Consider the following 16760-nt stretch of genomic DNA (forward strand, 5'->3'; position numbering starts at 1 on the left):
AGGGCTCGCAGTCTCCTGCAGGGTTTTGTCCGCACCGCCGAATCTCGCGCCCAGCCTCCCTCAAGAGCCGCCGTTTGAATCTGCGCACGCGGCCCTGAACCTCATTGGCTGTGGGGGCCGCACGCGAAGAAGCGAGGGCGGGGAGGGGAGAGCGCGCGCGGCTGAGGGCGGGGCTGGGGAGCTGGAAGCTGGGACTGGAACTCGCGGGAGTCGGGGAAGGAGCCGGGAGCCAGGGGGTGGGGCCGCGGGTGGGGCCGTAGGTGGCGCATGCGAGCCGAGCTGTCACAGGACCCGGAACGCGCCGAGAGGCGCACCGCGCGGGGCCTGCTGGGAGAGCGAGTTCCTGCGCTCGCCGAGGAGTGGGTCCGGAAGCGGCGCCGGAGCGGGTCCGGAAGCGGGCGGTGGAGCAGTCCAGTTGCCCCAAAATTCTTAGGGTGAGCGAACCGAGTTTCTGGCGGGGTGGGTGGTCCCGCGGCCCACCAAGGGAACGTCTCCGCAGCCTCGCCTCGGCGACAGCTCCTGGCTCCTTAGGTGTCTTCCGCCTCACTAGTTAGGATGCGCGGTCTTCAGACTTGAGACAAATCTAACCATAAATTTGCGCGGCCGTTATTTTTTAAGCAAAAATGTGAGCTATTTTTACCCAGACATCATAGCTACGAGAGTGACGAAGACTCTGGCAGGAAACCAAATATCACCTGTTTTCCTCAAAAAGCAGCAGAAGAGTGACAAGTGAAAAAAGTTCCTAGCGGGAGACGTGCTTGGAACGGGAGATAATCTGTGTCTACCGCTGGTCCTCAAGGTGCTTAATTTCGTGCCCGCTCTACAGGAAATAACGTGCGCGGCGGAGGAGCCCCGTCCTGGAGAATAACGCGTGAAGAAGACAGTGGACTGGGCATTTCGTCCAGATGAATGAGCATGGTAGTTAAGTGTAGAAGGTGACCTTCTTCCCTCTGGAGAGAGCAGGGACGGGGGAACCACCGGAGGAGTTTCTAGCGGTTGCAGCTACTTGAGGTTCCAGTCTAATAACTACGAACTGTTCATTTCAAGTAGCATTAAAGTAGATTTGCTACAGTAACAATTACACTTGGCTAAGGAAAATTTGCAAGGCAACATGGTCTATTGCATAGAGCACTGAGCCACGTGTTAACACTGTAACAAACACTTGCTATTTTGAAATTTTACGCTTCATCTTTTGCAAATCAGATGCAGGTGCAGAGTGAATTAAGAGGAGCTGAATTAAGAGAGAAGCTTGCATGCACTGCTGTCAAAACCTAAACACACTGGCTTTTTTTTTTTTTTTTTTTTTAACAGTTCCTTTTTTCAAGGTATAGATTCTGGGAAGGTAAGGGAAGATAAAACAGCTTTTCTTTTTCTCTGTTTTTTTTGTTGTTGTTGTTGTTTTTGTTTTTTTTTGAGACTAGGTCTCGCTCTATTCCCCATGCTGGAGTGCAGTGGCACAATCATAGCTTACAGTAGCCTCGAACAGCGATCCTCTTGCCTCAGCCTCCAAAGTAGCTGGGACTACAGGCGCGCGCCACAACACCTGGCCAAGCGTTTCTTCCAGATCATTCCTTACTGGGTTGCTGGTTCAGTAAAAATAAAAAATAAAAAATAATTTAGAAATGAGTTCCCAAATTTCATTGTTCCCAATGTCATTTGGAATCACTGTTTCACTGTTTTCTTATTTACCCCTGGGTCGTACATTACTTCACTTATTTATATCTAACAGGAAGCAGAGCTTCTGCTATATTTTAGGCTGTATTCAGTTTTATACAGAATACCTTTTTTAGAGCTTGAAGACAAATGTTTTAGATTTTGACAGTAAAACAAATTTCCCTCATTTTTACATATAGAGAAAAGCAATTCCCAGAAAGATAACATTGTGAAATTACTGAAATCAGTTATAAAACTCAGGGCAAAGTGTGGAATTAAAGTGGTTCACAGTCATTTGAATACACATACTCAGATGTATTCTAAACTAAGAGGGGTTTTTTTTTAAGCAAACGTTTAGAGATTTTATTCAGAGTATATAAAGAACTCTCAAAACTCAGTGAGAAAAAAAACATTTAAAAAATGGGCAAAAGATTTAAACAGATTTCACCAAACGAGATATATATATACATACACACACACACACACACACACACACACACATACATGACAGACATATTAAATGATGTTCCACCTCATTAGTCATTAGAGAAATGCAAATTAAACCACAATGAGATACTAGACTACACTTCTGTTAGAATGAGCGGGGAAAATGACTGACTATACAAATGTTGGTGAAGATGAAAATGCTGAGCAAGTACAACTTGCATACATTGCTGTTAGGCATGCAGAATTCAGCCATTTTGCAAAACATTTATAGTGGCTTTGTTTCGTTTGTTTTTTAATTTTTGTGGGTACATAGTAGGTGTATATATTTGTGGGGTACATGAGATGTTTTGATACAGGCATGCAATGTGAAATAATCACATCATGGAGATGGGGTATCCATCCCCTTGAGTATTTATCCTTCGTGTTACTTTTAGTTATTATAAATTTTAGTTATTTTAAAATGTACAATCAAGTTATTGACTCTAGTCAACTTGTGCTATCAAATAGTAGGTCTTTTTTTTTTTTTTTTTTTTTTTTAAGATAGAGTCACTCTGTCACCCAGGCTGGAGTGCATTGGCGTGATCACCACTCACTGCAACCTCCACCTCCCATGTTCAAGCAATTCTTGTGCCTCAGCCTCCCAAGTAGCTGGGATTACAGGCATGTGTCACCCTGCCCGGCTAATTTTTGTGGTTTTTGGTTTTTGAGACAGAGTCTCACTCTGTCACCCAGGCTGGAGTCCAGTGGCATGATCTTGGCTCACTGCAACCTCTACCTCCCGGGTTCAAGAAATTATCCTGCCACCCCAGGCTAATTTTTTGTATTTTTAGTAGAGATGGGGTCTCACCATGTTGACCAGCCTGGTCTGGAACTCCTGACCTCAGGTGATCCTCCCGCCTCGGCCTCCCGAAGTGCTGGGATTACAGGCATGAGCCACCATGCCTGGCCTAATTTTTGTATTTTTAGTAGAGACGGGGTTTTGCCCTGTTGGCCAGGCTGGTCTCAAGCTCCTGACCTCAGGTGATCCGTCCATCTCAGCCTCCCAAAGTGCTGGGATTACAGGCATGAGTCACTGACCCTGGCCTTTTCTTAATGTTTTTAGAGATGGGGTCTAGCTGTGTAGCCCAGGCTGGATTGCAGTGGTGTGATGATAGCTCACTGTAACCTTGAACTCCTGGGCTCAAGCAGTCCTCCTGCTTCACCGTCCTCAAGTGCTGGGATTACAGGCATGAGCCATCTATGCCTAACTAGGGCCATTCTTTAGAGATGCTGGTGTGGTTACTAAAACAATCTTCCTTGGGCTTCTTGCACTCCTATATACATCTTGCTGGGTGTGCCTAGATTGCAAGGCCCTGAGTACTCTTTTACACAGGCCATTTCTAAGGGTTATTTGCAGCTAGTTGCCTTGAGAGATAAGGTAACATCTCAGTCCAAGACAAAAACTAGGTTTACTTACTGCTTACTGTAAAAGCAGTGGATTCCCAAGTTGAGTGTTTCTCAACTGTAGCACAAATCCACTCTATGCATGACATCCATCTGGTACCATTACATTGCCCCATGGGACCTGAAAGCAAGAATAACTGGCACAAATATGTTGATGCTCAAGGTGTTTGCTGTGCTGTAAGTAATACCAACACTTTGTCCCCAACCTTAGAGTCTTGTGTCTTCTGGTAAAAGGATCCATGAGCCAGTAACAGTTTAACTTTAGCTTATAAGTAGGGTAAAATCAAATCCCAGACCTGACAGCTAGAGTGTCATGAATGAAGGGGCACTCACAACCCCTGTCACTCTCCTTATTATATTTTAATCTTCATGAAGTAAATTTTTATTTTTCCAATTCAAATTTTTATTTTAGAATTCCTAAATTCTTCAGCCCAATTTTTACTAGATAAAGTGTACATCTTGGGATTGAAAATAACCATCGGACAGGTGGTTACAGGCTCACGCCTGTAATCCCAGCACTTTGGGAGGCTGAGGCAGATGGATCACCTGAGGTTAGGAGATCGAGACCATCCTGGCCAACATGGTGAAACCCTGTCTCTACTAAAGATAAAAAAATTAGCTGGGCGTGGTGGCGTGTGCCTGTAGTCCCAGCTACTCAGGAGGCTGAGGCAGGAGAATAGCTTGAGCCTGGGAGGCAGAAGTTGTAGTGAGCCAAGATTGCACCACTGTACTCCAGCCTGGGCGGCAGAATGAGACTCCATCTCGAAAAAAAGAAAGTAACCATTGTCAGATACAACAAGAAAAAAAAGACAGATAAGGAAAGAGGGAAGGAGGAAGGGAGGAAGGGATCAGCACCCTTCTCTCACAGCTATAGTTGTGTTGGATGTGAAGCTCCAGAGACATAGAAAGCATTCATAGCTAATGGTGACCCCTTTCTGCTTTGTGAATGGCTGGCTTTTGCTTATTTTGTAAAAGGATAAATCTTTGAAAATGACAATCTCAACATTCTGATTTTTAGTTTTAGAAAAACCTACTTTTAAGAGCTGCAATACTGGACTCAAATACTGAAAAGCTAGTGATACTCTGCTGTTCCTCTTTAGTGAATTACTGATAAATATCACAGTAAACAAATTAGTGCAAAGTTGGTTCACTTGTACATATTCATGTAAATTACCATAAGAGGGAGGTAGTGGTATAATATAAAATTTCTGCACAGAGCACATAGCACCTGGTGCTATAATAAAGATTGAGAATCCCTATTCTTATAAAAGAAATGCTTATTAATCTTATTTATATCTTATTAATATCATTTAATTCAATTTAACGAACAGTTCTTGAACACCTACTCATGCTACACATTAGTACTACAGAGATTAATTTTGCTCTCAAAAGCAGTCTCAAGTATAGCACCTTAATCTGTTACCAGGAAAGTCAAGCATTCTATCTTCTAAATTACTCTTATTTTTCAACTAAGTTAATTTTTTTTAGGTAGAACTAGCTAAAAGAAAGTAACTTAAAGTAATAGCAAAGTCAGATTTGAACATAGATCTCTAAATTGAGAGAACCAACTTAAAAAAAATTTAATATATGAAAATATACTTTAAAATCATGTACATACAAATAAAGGACATACTCATTATTGTTTTAATAATACCTGCAAAGTATGTTTTAGATTAGCTATAATTTGGTAAATTCTCAATATTAAAATGAATAATCTTTTCCTCTACTATATAAATCTACAAGTCTTCTCCCAATTATCCTTCCTTCCTTTCTTTCTTTTTTTTTTTTTTTTTTTTTTTGACAGGGTCTTGCTCTGTTGCCCAGACTGGAGTACTGCATGCAGTGCAGTGACACAAACAGAGCTCACTGCAAACTCCTGGGCTCAAGTGACCCTACCACCTTGGCCTTCCAAAGTGTTGGGATTACAGATGTGAGCCACTGAGCCTGACTCAATTATTTTGAATTCAGATCTATTAGCGAGTTCATATTCTGTTACTCTCTCATACTCTAGTAATATGATCCATTCATTTAAAGTGTACAATTTAGTTTTTAGTATCTTCAAAGAGTTGTGCAACCATCACCACAATCAGTTTTATACCATTTCATCACCTCCCCCCAAAATCTGTACCCATTAGCAGTCATTCCCCATTTTCTCCCGAGGTCCTCAGCCCTAGGCAACAACTACTCTACTTTCTGTCTCTTTGTTTGCTTTTTAAACAGGGTAGAGATAAACAGATTTATGTTTCAAAAGATACCCCAGGTGACCATGTGGAGGATAGATTGGATTGGACATGACTAGAAGCTGGGAGATGAGTTAAAAGATTTGCTGTAACTGGGTGAGAGACAGGAGCTTAAACTGATGCATTGGCAGTGGTGATGGAGAAGACAGGATAATGGAGAGAGAAAAAGGTGAATCCAAACTCTCAGGTTCTTATTTGAAAGACTGGCTGACTGGTGGTGCTACTAATTTGGAATAGGATACAGGAGTAATTATAGATTGGTGGGTAGGAAGTGAGTTCCATTTTGGAACATGTTGAATTTTGGGTATTTGGTGCTTCCAGATGGAGAGAGATATAGTTCATGAGTGGGGTTGGGATTGAAAATAAAGATTTGTGAATCACAGGATGTGACTGAAGTCACGGGAGTAGATGAGATTGCCTAGGAAAAGAGTGTAGAGGGAGAAACAGGGCTAAAAGTGAAGTAATGGGAAATGTCAACAAGGAACAGGCAGAAGAGCAAGGCTTGCAAAGGAGTTTAAGGGATAGAAATCATGGAGGTGATATAAATCAAGGAATGAAAGTTTCAAATAAAAGGAAGAAATGAGCTCAAATGCTGTAGAAAGTAAATTGGGACTGATTTCTTTCTACAGGTATATATTGGATTTAACAGGGTTTGGTGACTTTGTGGCCACAGTTTCAATGGCATGGTGGTAGTAAAAGTCAGATTTCAAGAGGACTGACAACTGATTAGGTAGTGAAGTCAAGGCACTCTTTGAAGATATTTGAGAGAGAAGGGAAGGCAAGGCAGTGATACATGGCTATGGAGGGAGGGAGGGAGGAATGGATGGATGGATGGAGGGATGGATGGATGGATGGATGGATACATTTAAAGCAATGATTTCAACCCTACTGGAGCCAATATCCCCTTTTTATAACAGCATTTTCTATTCCCTGTACCATACTAAAATGAAATTCATAGATAACTTACACATTACTTTTTTAAAAATTGTTTTACTGCTCTACCTACAATATAGAGGACAGACAAGAAATTTATAATAAAATCTCTCTCAGGCACAACTAATACAGCCAATATATATAGGTAGAGTCACTATGAACACAATATCTACAAATACGGACATCCATACATGGGCTGTATTAGTGTCTTAAAACTTTGAGCTGGGTTGCCTTCAGTAATGTGATTTTCTAAAATGGGGAGACAACTCTTGGTTCAGCCTGAACAAAATAAAATACAATATTTCCTTGGTTTACATGGTAGTTGCATTTCTGGAAATACTCAATTATTTTAAAATAGTACAAAAAACAGTTGTGCACTTCTGTATAAAAGGAAGTCTGGTTCTAGCTTACATAATTATAATCAGGTGTTTCACTTACATGACTGGTTGAAAGATGAATGGAATGCAGGATACTTCTTCCTCGTGCAGGACTGTCTCACACATTGCAAGAGCAATGTGTTCCCAGTCCCAGCACACTAAATGCCAGTAACCACCATGAAGAAGCACAGATTCCCCCTAAACTTTCAAAAATTCACTGTGCCCATTAGTAATGCCTGGACATGCCAGGCCAGTAGAGAAGGAGAGGCTGGAAAAAGACAAGATAGATTATTATCTCTGTTAAAGTAGAAGGTGATAACATTTAGAGCGGAGGTAGAAAGATCAGAATTTAAGAGAAGCACACATATTCATATCTTGGTGGATGTCATGTTTCCCACCAATTAGTAATAACCCTGCTTTGAGGATTTTGTGGCATGCTGGTAAGTTATCATTTTAATGCCCTGAATACCCTCTTCCCTAACTTGGAGTTCCTGTCCTTCATTTTGAACCCTCAGTTAGTAGGCTTATTTGTTGTAAATGAGGACTAGAATTTGAACATTATGGAAAATTACTTTTTGAAGAGAAACATTACTTTTATTATTACAGGCCAAAAATGTTGAAAATTTCAGCAAAGGTATATCAGTTTCCTATTGCTGCTGTAACAAATTACCACAAAGGTAATGGCTTAAAACAATACAAACATGGCCGGGCGTGGTGGCTCACGCGTATAATCCCAGCACTTTGGGAGGCTGAGGCGGGCGGATCATGAGGTCAGGAGATCAAGACCATCCTGGCTAACAACGATGAAACCCTGTCTCTACTAAAAATACAAAAAATTAGCCGGGTGTGGTGGCACATGCCTATAGTCCCATCTACTCGGGAGGCTGAGGCAGGAGAATCGCTTGAACCTGGGAGGCAGAGGTTGCAGTGAGCTGAGAGCATGTCACTGCACTCGCTCTGTGCGACACAACGAGACTCCATCTCAAAAAAAAAGAAAGAAATACAAACATTACCCTAAGGTTCTGGAGGCCAGAAGTGCAAAAAGATTTCACTGGGCTAAAATCAAGGTGTCAGGAGGGCTGTGTTCGTTTTCTGGAAACTCTAGAGGAGAATTTGTTTCCTTGTTTTTGCCAGCTCCTAAAGGCAGTGTGCATTCCTTGGCTCACAGCCCCTTCCTCTATTTTCAAAGCCAGTGGTGTAGCACCTTCAAATCTTTCTCTGACTCTCCTGTCTGCCTCTTCCATTCTTAAGTATTCTTGTGATTATACTGGGCCCACCTGGCTAATCCAGGTTAATCCCTCATGTCAAGATCCTTAAGTTAATCACATCTGTAAAGTCCCTTTTGCCATGGAAGGTAATATATTCACAGGTTCTGGGTATTAGGACATGGATACTTGAGAAATCATTCTCTCTACCACAAAAGTATAGAGCAAGGAGTCTTGGGTTTAAATAGGGACACTAAAACTTTTCTTTCTCTTTACAATTTTTCTTCCCATGCAGTTCAAGTGCTCTTATTTTTAACTTTAAAAGCCAAACTAAAAATTCTATAACTGCTTATGTTAGACAGTGTGATTTCTATTCATAATTTCCATCAAATTTAAAATAGCACCCTAAATGTAGACTGAAGATTAGCAAAAATATTGGTGGTGAGGGGACAGAGAATGGAGCAAACATTTCTCTATCCAAGATAGAGTTCTGAACCTGAGTTTTGTTTTCAGATTGAATACATGGTTTCATCATTTCTGTCCAGGTACTTTTATTTTTTGGAGCTATTTCCTTCTAGGATTGATTGATTGACTGATTGATTGATTGATTGATTTTTTTGTAGACAGAGCTCGCTCTGTCGCCCAGGCTGGAGTGCAGTGGTGCGATCTTGGCTGACTGAAACCTCTGCCTCCTGGATTCAAGTGATTCTCCTGCCTCAGCCTCCGGAGTAGCTGGAATTACAGGTCTGCGCCACCACGCCTGGCTAATTTTTTGTTTTGTTTTGTTTTGGTATTTTTACATGTTGTCCAGGCTGGTCTGAAGCTCCTAGCTCAGGCAATCCGCTTGCCTGGGCCTCCCAAAGTGCTGGGATTACAGGTGTGAGCCACCGTGCCTGCTCATTCTAGGATAAAAAAAAAAAAAAAATAGCTGGACCTGGTGGCACCCCTCTAGTTCTAGCTACTGGGGAGGCTGAGGTGGAAGGATCCCTTGAACCCAGGAGTTTGAGGCTGCAGTGAGCTATAATCACACCACTGCACTCCAGCCTGGCTGACAGAGTAAGATCCCATCTCTTTAAAAAAAAAAAAAAAAAAAAAAAGTATAGTGTTCTAGGTACTAGATTAAACAGGGCTTTTCACACCAGCATAAGCAAATCCTGGGAGTATTGCCCTTTCGTTACAGGAGGATGGGAAGCAATAGGTACAGCTATACAGGTGGTGCATATTCCTGGGGAAGCAATTTAAAGATTTAGAGTAGAAAATGAATTAGGCATTTTTATTATTTACATAATAAAACACAAATATATTTATCATATTTACAAACTGAATTTGTAGAGTTAGAACAATTTTCAAAGAAAATGCCAAAAATTAGCCAGGTGTGGTGGCACATGCCTATAATCCCAGCTACTTGGAGGCTGAGGCAGGGAGAATTGCTTGAATTTGGGAAGCAGAGGTTGCAGTGAGCTGAGATTGCGCCACTGCACTCCAGCCTGGGCGACTGAGCGAGACTCCGTCTCAAAAAAAAAAAAAAAAAAAGAGTGAATAGTGGGACATAAAACAAGATAGCTGAAGTGTCTATTAATCTTGTCCACAATCTATTCCTACTTTCTTCTTGGGGAATAACTGCTAGTGAATTTATACCCAGGCAAAAACAAGAGGCTTGTTCTCCAAATAAATTAAATTACAATGACCGCCTTGATTTCACTGAGTGAAAAAATAGGTGAAAAAACAATTACAACATTTGCCTTGAAAACACTCCAACTTCTAATTAGTGTCCCAGAGAAAAAAAAAACCTTTTCATTTTATTTTTATTTTTTTAATTATTCTAGGGAAAGTGAAATCTTTTTCATTTTAACATTTGGGACCACCTTGGCTATTTATTAGTTTAATTAAACTATAGATTTTTTAAAAGGCACTTATGGCTAAAAGAACATGACTTGAATCCCATCAACCTTGACAATGTAAAAGTAATAAATAGGATAGCTGATAAAAAATTAGGAAGTAGAATGAGAAGATAAGGGATTTCAGAAAGTGTAAAAATGCTAATTGCCTCATTTTTCATAGGGAGAGTCAAGAGATAATGTTTGAAATTGGTGGATTAATAAACAGAGACCTAACTATATTATTTAAAGTTATAGAGAAAACTAAAAAGGGCAAGGGAACTAATATTTTTCACAACGGAGGAATAAAATACCGTCTGAAGTCGACAAATCAAGAGATTATACCTATGATATCTTATTTAAGTTGTAGTAACCACTGAAGATAAAACGGTTGATTTAGTGATTGGGATGGGAGAAGTGGGTGCCTTCTATAGTTTTGAATTATTTTAGACATGTACATGTATTGCTTTGAGGATAATTTTTTTTGTTTGTTTTGTTTTTGAGACGGAGTCTCGCTCTGTCGCCCAGGATGGAGTGCAGTGGCTCGATCTCGGCTCACTGCAAGCTCCGCCTCCCGGGTTCACGCCATTCTCCTGCCTCAGCCTCCCGAGTAGCTGGGACTACAGGCGCCCACCACCACACTCGACTAATTTTTTGTATTTTTAGTAGAGACGGGGTTTCACCGTGTTAGCCAGGATGGTCTCGATCTCCTGACCTCATGATCCGCCTGCCTCTGCCTCCCAAAGTGCTGGGATTACGGGCTTGAGCCACCGCGCCCGGCCGAGAATAAGTTTTAAATGGGAAAAAATTAAGGCCTATTTGAATGAGAACTTTTCCAGATAGTAATTGTTCTAATTGCCCCATGTACCAAAAATAAATTTAATAACATTGTAACATTTACAAAACAGCCAAATCACCTGCCATAAGAAAGATCACATAATGATAATCTTAAATTGAAATGGAATACTGTAAGCACAATTTAAGATAGGCATTTGATTACTAGCCACTTAGGCAGTACCACTGCTTAACGGAAACAGAGGTGACAGATACTGGTATAGGCTGGGAGAAGCTATAGGAAGAAATGAAACTAATCTTTCTAGGTCGGGCACCATGGTTTGTGCCTGTAATCCCAGCCCTTTGGGAGCCGAGGAGGGTGGATTGCTTGAGTTCAGGAGTTCAAGACCAGCCTGGGCAACATGGAGAAACCCCATCTCTACAAAAAATACAAAAATTAGCCAAGAGTGGGGCATACGACTGTAGTCCCAGCTACTTGAGAGGTTGAGGCACAAGAATCGCTTGAACCGGTGAACAAAGATCATCCGCTGCACTCCAGCTTGGGCAACAGAGCCAGACTGTCCAAAAAAAATAAAAATGCCAGGCGCAGTGGCTCACGCCTGTAATCCCAGCACTTTGGGAGGCCGAGGCGGGCGGATCACGAGGTCAGGAGATCGAGACCATCCTGGCTAACACGGTGAAACCCTGTCTCTAATAAAAAATACAAAAAATTAGCCGGGTGTGGTGGCGGGCATCTGTAGTCCCAGCTACTCGGGAGGCTTAGGCAGGAGAATGGCGTGAACTCGGGGGGTGGAACTTGCAGTGAGCCGAGATCGCGCCACTGCACTCCAGCCTGGGAGACAGAGCAAGACTCCGTCACAGAAAAAAAAAAAAAAAAAAAAGAGGCTGGGTGCTGTGGCTCATGCCTGTAATCCCAGCACTTTGGGAGGCCGAGGCGGGCAGATCACTTGAGGTCAGGAGTTTGAGACCAGCCTGGGCAACATGGTGAAACCCTGTCTCCACTAAAAATACAAAAATTAGCCGGGCGTGGTGGCGTTTGCCTGTAGTCCCAGCTACTTGGGAGGCTGAGGCACGAGAATCACTTGAACTAGGGAGGCAGAGGTTGCGGTGAGCCGAGAACGCACCACTGCACCCCAACCTGGGCAATAGGGCAAGACTCAGCCTCAAAAAAAATAAAATAAAGAAACTAGTCTTTCTATAGTCCTGGTCATGTTGAAAGAAATCAGAATAACTGAGGGCTTCTAACCCTCTAATTTGATTCTGGCTTTACTGTTTTGCTTACATTTGTGTTATTCATCTATGTATCTAATTTACATTGGTCATATTACAAAGACACCTTTTCATTTCAAAGGAGAAGCTTATGTATCTGGTTACTTTTGTATACTCAGTGCAGAATCTCATTCCTTGCTAAAGTTTTTTCTTTTTCTCTAGCAACCCTATTTTCAACAGTTTTCTCAAAGTTCCTCATCCTTCTCTATTCAGCTGGCTCACTGCCCCCTTAAAGGATCTGGAGTCTAAAGTACGGCAAACATAAGCATCCCATTTAATTTTGTTTGATGAACTGACCTAGTTAGTAAATTATTTTTGGAGATACTGAGTCTTGCCAATTTATTTTTTAAGAGACAGGGACTCACTCTGTTGCCCAGGCTGAGTGCCGTGACACAATCATAGCTCACTTATAAACTTCCCCAGCTTCCTGAGTAGCTGGGACTATAGGCATGCACCACCACACCCAGCTAATTTTTTTCCAATAGTGTTGGGGTCTCGCTATGTTGCCCAGGCTGGTCTTGAATTCCTGGCCTTAAGTGATCCTCCCATCTCTGCCTCCCCATGCACTGGGCACTATCCTCCATCCCTGGCCAATTAGATTTTTTTTTTTTTTTTTTTTTTTTGAGACGGAGTCTTGCTCTGTTGCCAAGGCTAGAGTGCAGTGGTGCCATCTTGGCTCACCACAACTTCCGCCTTCCGGGTTCAAGCAATTCTCCGGTCTCAGCCTCCCAAGTAGCTGGGAGTACAGGTGCACGCCACCATGCCTGGCAAATTTTTGTATTTTTAGTAGAGACAGAGTTTCACTATGTTGACCAGGCTGGTCTCGAACTCCTGATCTCGTGATCTGCTGGCCTCAGCCTCCCAAAGTGCTGGGATTACAGACATGAGCCACCGCACCTGGCTGGCCAATTTGATTTTTAAGTATCCTATCAATTATTTAGGTCTCAGATGGTACATCACCTCTCAGGAAGCATTCCCTAACCATTTAGCAGGTCAGGTTAGTTCCTCTTGCAGCATAATCCCACACCACCCAATGCTTCCCCAATATGTGCAGTTACTTGCTTATTTAAATGTATCTCTCTCTCACTAAAAATGTAAATGTAATGAAGGCAGGAAGTGTCTTTCTCAGTTTATTATTCCTTCTGTTGAGCAAAGTACCTGACACATGATTCCATAGAAATAAATTTTCTAGTTGAGATGCATATAGCCCATGAACTATTTTTTGAGAAACATCACCTTTGGGAAACCTCCCCTCCAAAGCAGCAGACCCACTTAGTAAACAAGAATTATTTTAGGTCCTTGAAAAACTGGACTTTAACCAGTGATTCTCAAATGTACCCAGGTTAGTCATCTAAGAAATTCTGAAACTCTTCCTTAAAGCACCTCCAAATTTAGAGGAGGCAAGAAAACAAATCCAAGGAAGGAAGAACTTGAGATGGAGGACTAGGGTTCAGGAAGGGAACTAGTAGGAAGTGAAATTAAAGCTGTTGCTCATGCCTGTAATCCCAGCACTTCTGGGACTTGAGACTAGCCTGAGCAACATAGGGAGACCCCATCTCTACAAAAAATAAATTAGCCAGGTGAGGTGACACACATCTGTAGTCCCAGCTATTTGGAAGGCTGAGGCAGCAGGATCACTTGAGCCCAGGAGTTTGAGATTGCAGTGAGCTATGATGGCACCACTGGGCACTCCAGCCTGCACAGCAGAGAGACGATCTGTATTAAAAAAAAAAAAAAAGCCAGATACTCTATACACTGAAATCAATTAAAACCATGTTGGTGTATCTAAAAACAAGCTAGATTTAACAATAAATGTTTGTAAAGACTTATGTGACCACCAAATTTTATTCCTTTGCTAAATTACAAATGTAGCATTAAAGTTAACAGCATAGACTATGGAGTCTTAAACATCTGGATTTAAATCTCAACTCTGCCACCTAACTCCAGGACTTCAGGTAAACCAACTAATCTATATCAACTTGTTTCCTAAAAGATGATAATGATAGTACCCAACCACAAAGGCTTTTGACGGTTAATTATTGCATGTAGTGTTCAGCCTATTGCCCAGATACAAGGAAAAGAGTCACTAAATGTTAGCTATTACCAATGTGTTTTGTGCTCATCTCCACCATTGGGATGTAAGCTCTAAGGACGCATGGAATTTCTCTCATTTGGAACTGTTTCCCAAGTTTTTAAAACAGGCATTTGATCAGTACTTGTTTAAAATAATGAATGACCCCTCTATTTAGTAGAGACCCCATCTCTACTAATACAAAAATTAGCTGGGCATGGTGGCGGGCGCCTGTAATCCCAGCTACTCGGGAGGCTAAGGCAGGAGAATTGCTTGAACCTGGGAGGCGGAGGTTGCAGTGAGCCAAGATGGTGCCACTGCACTCCAGCCTGGGCAACAGAGCGAGACTCGGTCTCAAAAAAGAAAATTAAAAATAAAATACTGATTCCATAAATCAAATATAAAAATGTCATCACTTTATAGGTAGACTTTGTACTATACCTGTTTCTATAAATAGAACAAACAGGAATAATCCCCCCAGATTCCTACACAATTTATCTGTTTCTCAAATAATTTACGTGGTATGATAAATGGGCCAAAGACAGCTTTACTTCTAGAGTGTGCAAATTTGAAGAGCCCATATGTTTTTCACCTCAGTGTATCATATACAGTTCAGAAAATCAATTAAAGACTTACTTCAGTTTTTCTATATACATTTTTAATGATTAGAAACAATTGATTATTAAGTCAGAATTGCAGTTGGTGGGGTCTGAAAGAGCCAGACAATAAAAATAAAATCCATAATGAGCTGTTATAAGTAGGATGTTTATCTTATTTACTAAAGAGTTTTTGAGAATTCTATTCTGATGGTATGTGACCAATGGCATGCATATACAAGACCTCAAGTCCAAGTTTGGGATAACTGTAGCCAACACCTAAAGGAAAGGTAATTATGTTTTAGTTTACATGGGGCTCATACCCATGTCACTTGTCCCATCAGCACTATGCCCTCTGCAAGTAAGACTATGACGACAATGGTCGGCAGAACAAAAGGTTGACAATTGTGAAACCACAAGGTTACAGAAGAAATTGAGGCCTTGAAAGGCCCCAAGACTTGCCTTGGGTCACAGAGCACACTGTCGGTTCATGAGATTCTCAGTGTTGCACATGGTCATAAATGTTTGAATGTACAACTATCCATTTTTTAGTCAATTATGTACAAGTAAAATAAGTTTTAATGTAACAAATTATTTAAATAATGTGTGCCCTGTGAGGATTTATCCCACTTAATGGCAACTGAACTCTACCACATTACATTAACATATAACAATAGCAAATATTTGAGTGTTTACTATGTGTCAGGCACTCTTCTAATCATCAGATACGTGTTAACTCATTTAATACAGCCACCCTAGGAGCAGATGTGATCATCATCCTCTCAGAGAGGAATGCACAGAGAGGTCACAGAAAGCAGCGTACCAGGACTCAGACCTAGGCAGTCTGGTGTCTAAGGCTATACTCTAAATTATTGAGTTAAATGATCTAATAAAATGTATATTAAGCATATACAATAAAACTTGAAAGTAAACGTGTTGACTGCTAAGCTACACAAACGTTATTTAGTACTATTATCTGTATTTCCTTTCATTCCCTTATCACCAACCAGTATTTTTTTAAACCACAAAATCAAATTCTCTGTTAGAATTTGCCTTCATTTTTAAATATTCAGTAAGCATTATGGCCCAATTATGTAATATGTCTAAGGAAATTTTGCTGGCAGGGTGCGGTGGCTCACGCCTGTAATCCCAGCACTTAGAGAGGCAGAGGAGGGCAGATCACTTGAGCTCAGGAGTTCAAGACCGGCCTGGGCAACATGGCAAAACCCTATCTCTACAAAAAATACAAAAATTAGCCAGGTGTGGTGGCACATGCCTGTAGTCCCAGCTATTCAGGAGGCTGAGGTGGGAGGATCACTTGAGCCCAGGAGGTTGAGGCTGCAGTGAGCCCTGATCGTGCCACAGCAATCCAGCATGGGCAGCAGAGTGAGACCCTGTTTTGTTTTGTTTTTAAATTGCGCACTCTTTTTTCACTGGGTCCATTTCATCTAGCAATGAAATCTACATTAAGGGGAAAAATCACTATTCCTGTATGATAACCCGCTTAAGTTCAACAAGAAAACTTTATTATTTAAGAATTTCTTTATAAAACTGAACTATATGTTCATGCATTATAATTCCAGGAAACTAAAGAACATAAAATTACCTTTAAAAGCTAATGTGGAGAATTTCAGGGGAAAATCAGTATTAACTTATAGTTTTATCATTGATATAAAAGAAAACTTCAAATACTGTACAGTAAGGTGTGCTGTAGAACATTATAATACACTATTACCAATTATTCATTACTCAAATGTAATATATACAGTAATCACGAAATCGGAAAATAATGGGCAACAGCCAGTGCCTTAAGGGTGAAATAACATCTATACTATTTTATTGAGCAGTTAAAGC

Source organism: Pan troglodytes, chromosome 7, assembly GCF_028858775.2.
Source record: "Pan troglodytes isolate AG18354 chromosome 7, NHGRI_mPanTro3-v2.0_pri, whole genome shotgun sequence".
Taxonomy (NCBI): Eukaryota; Metazoa; Chordata; class Mammalia; order Primates; family Hominidae; genus Pan; species Pan troglodytes.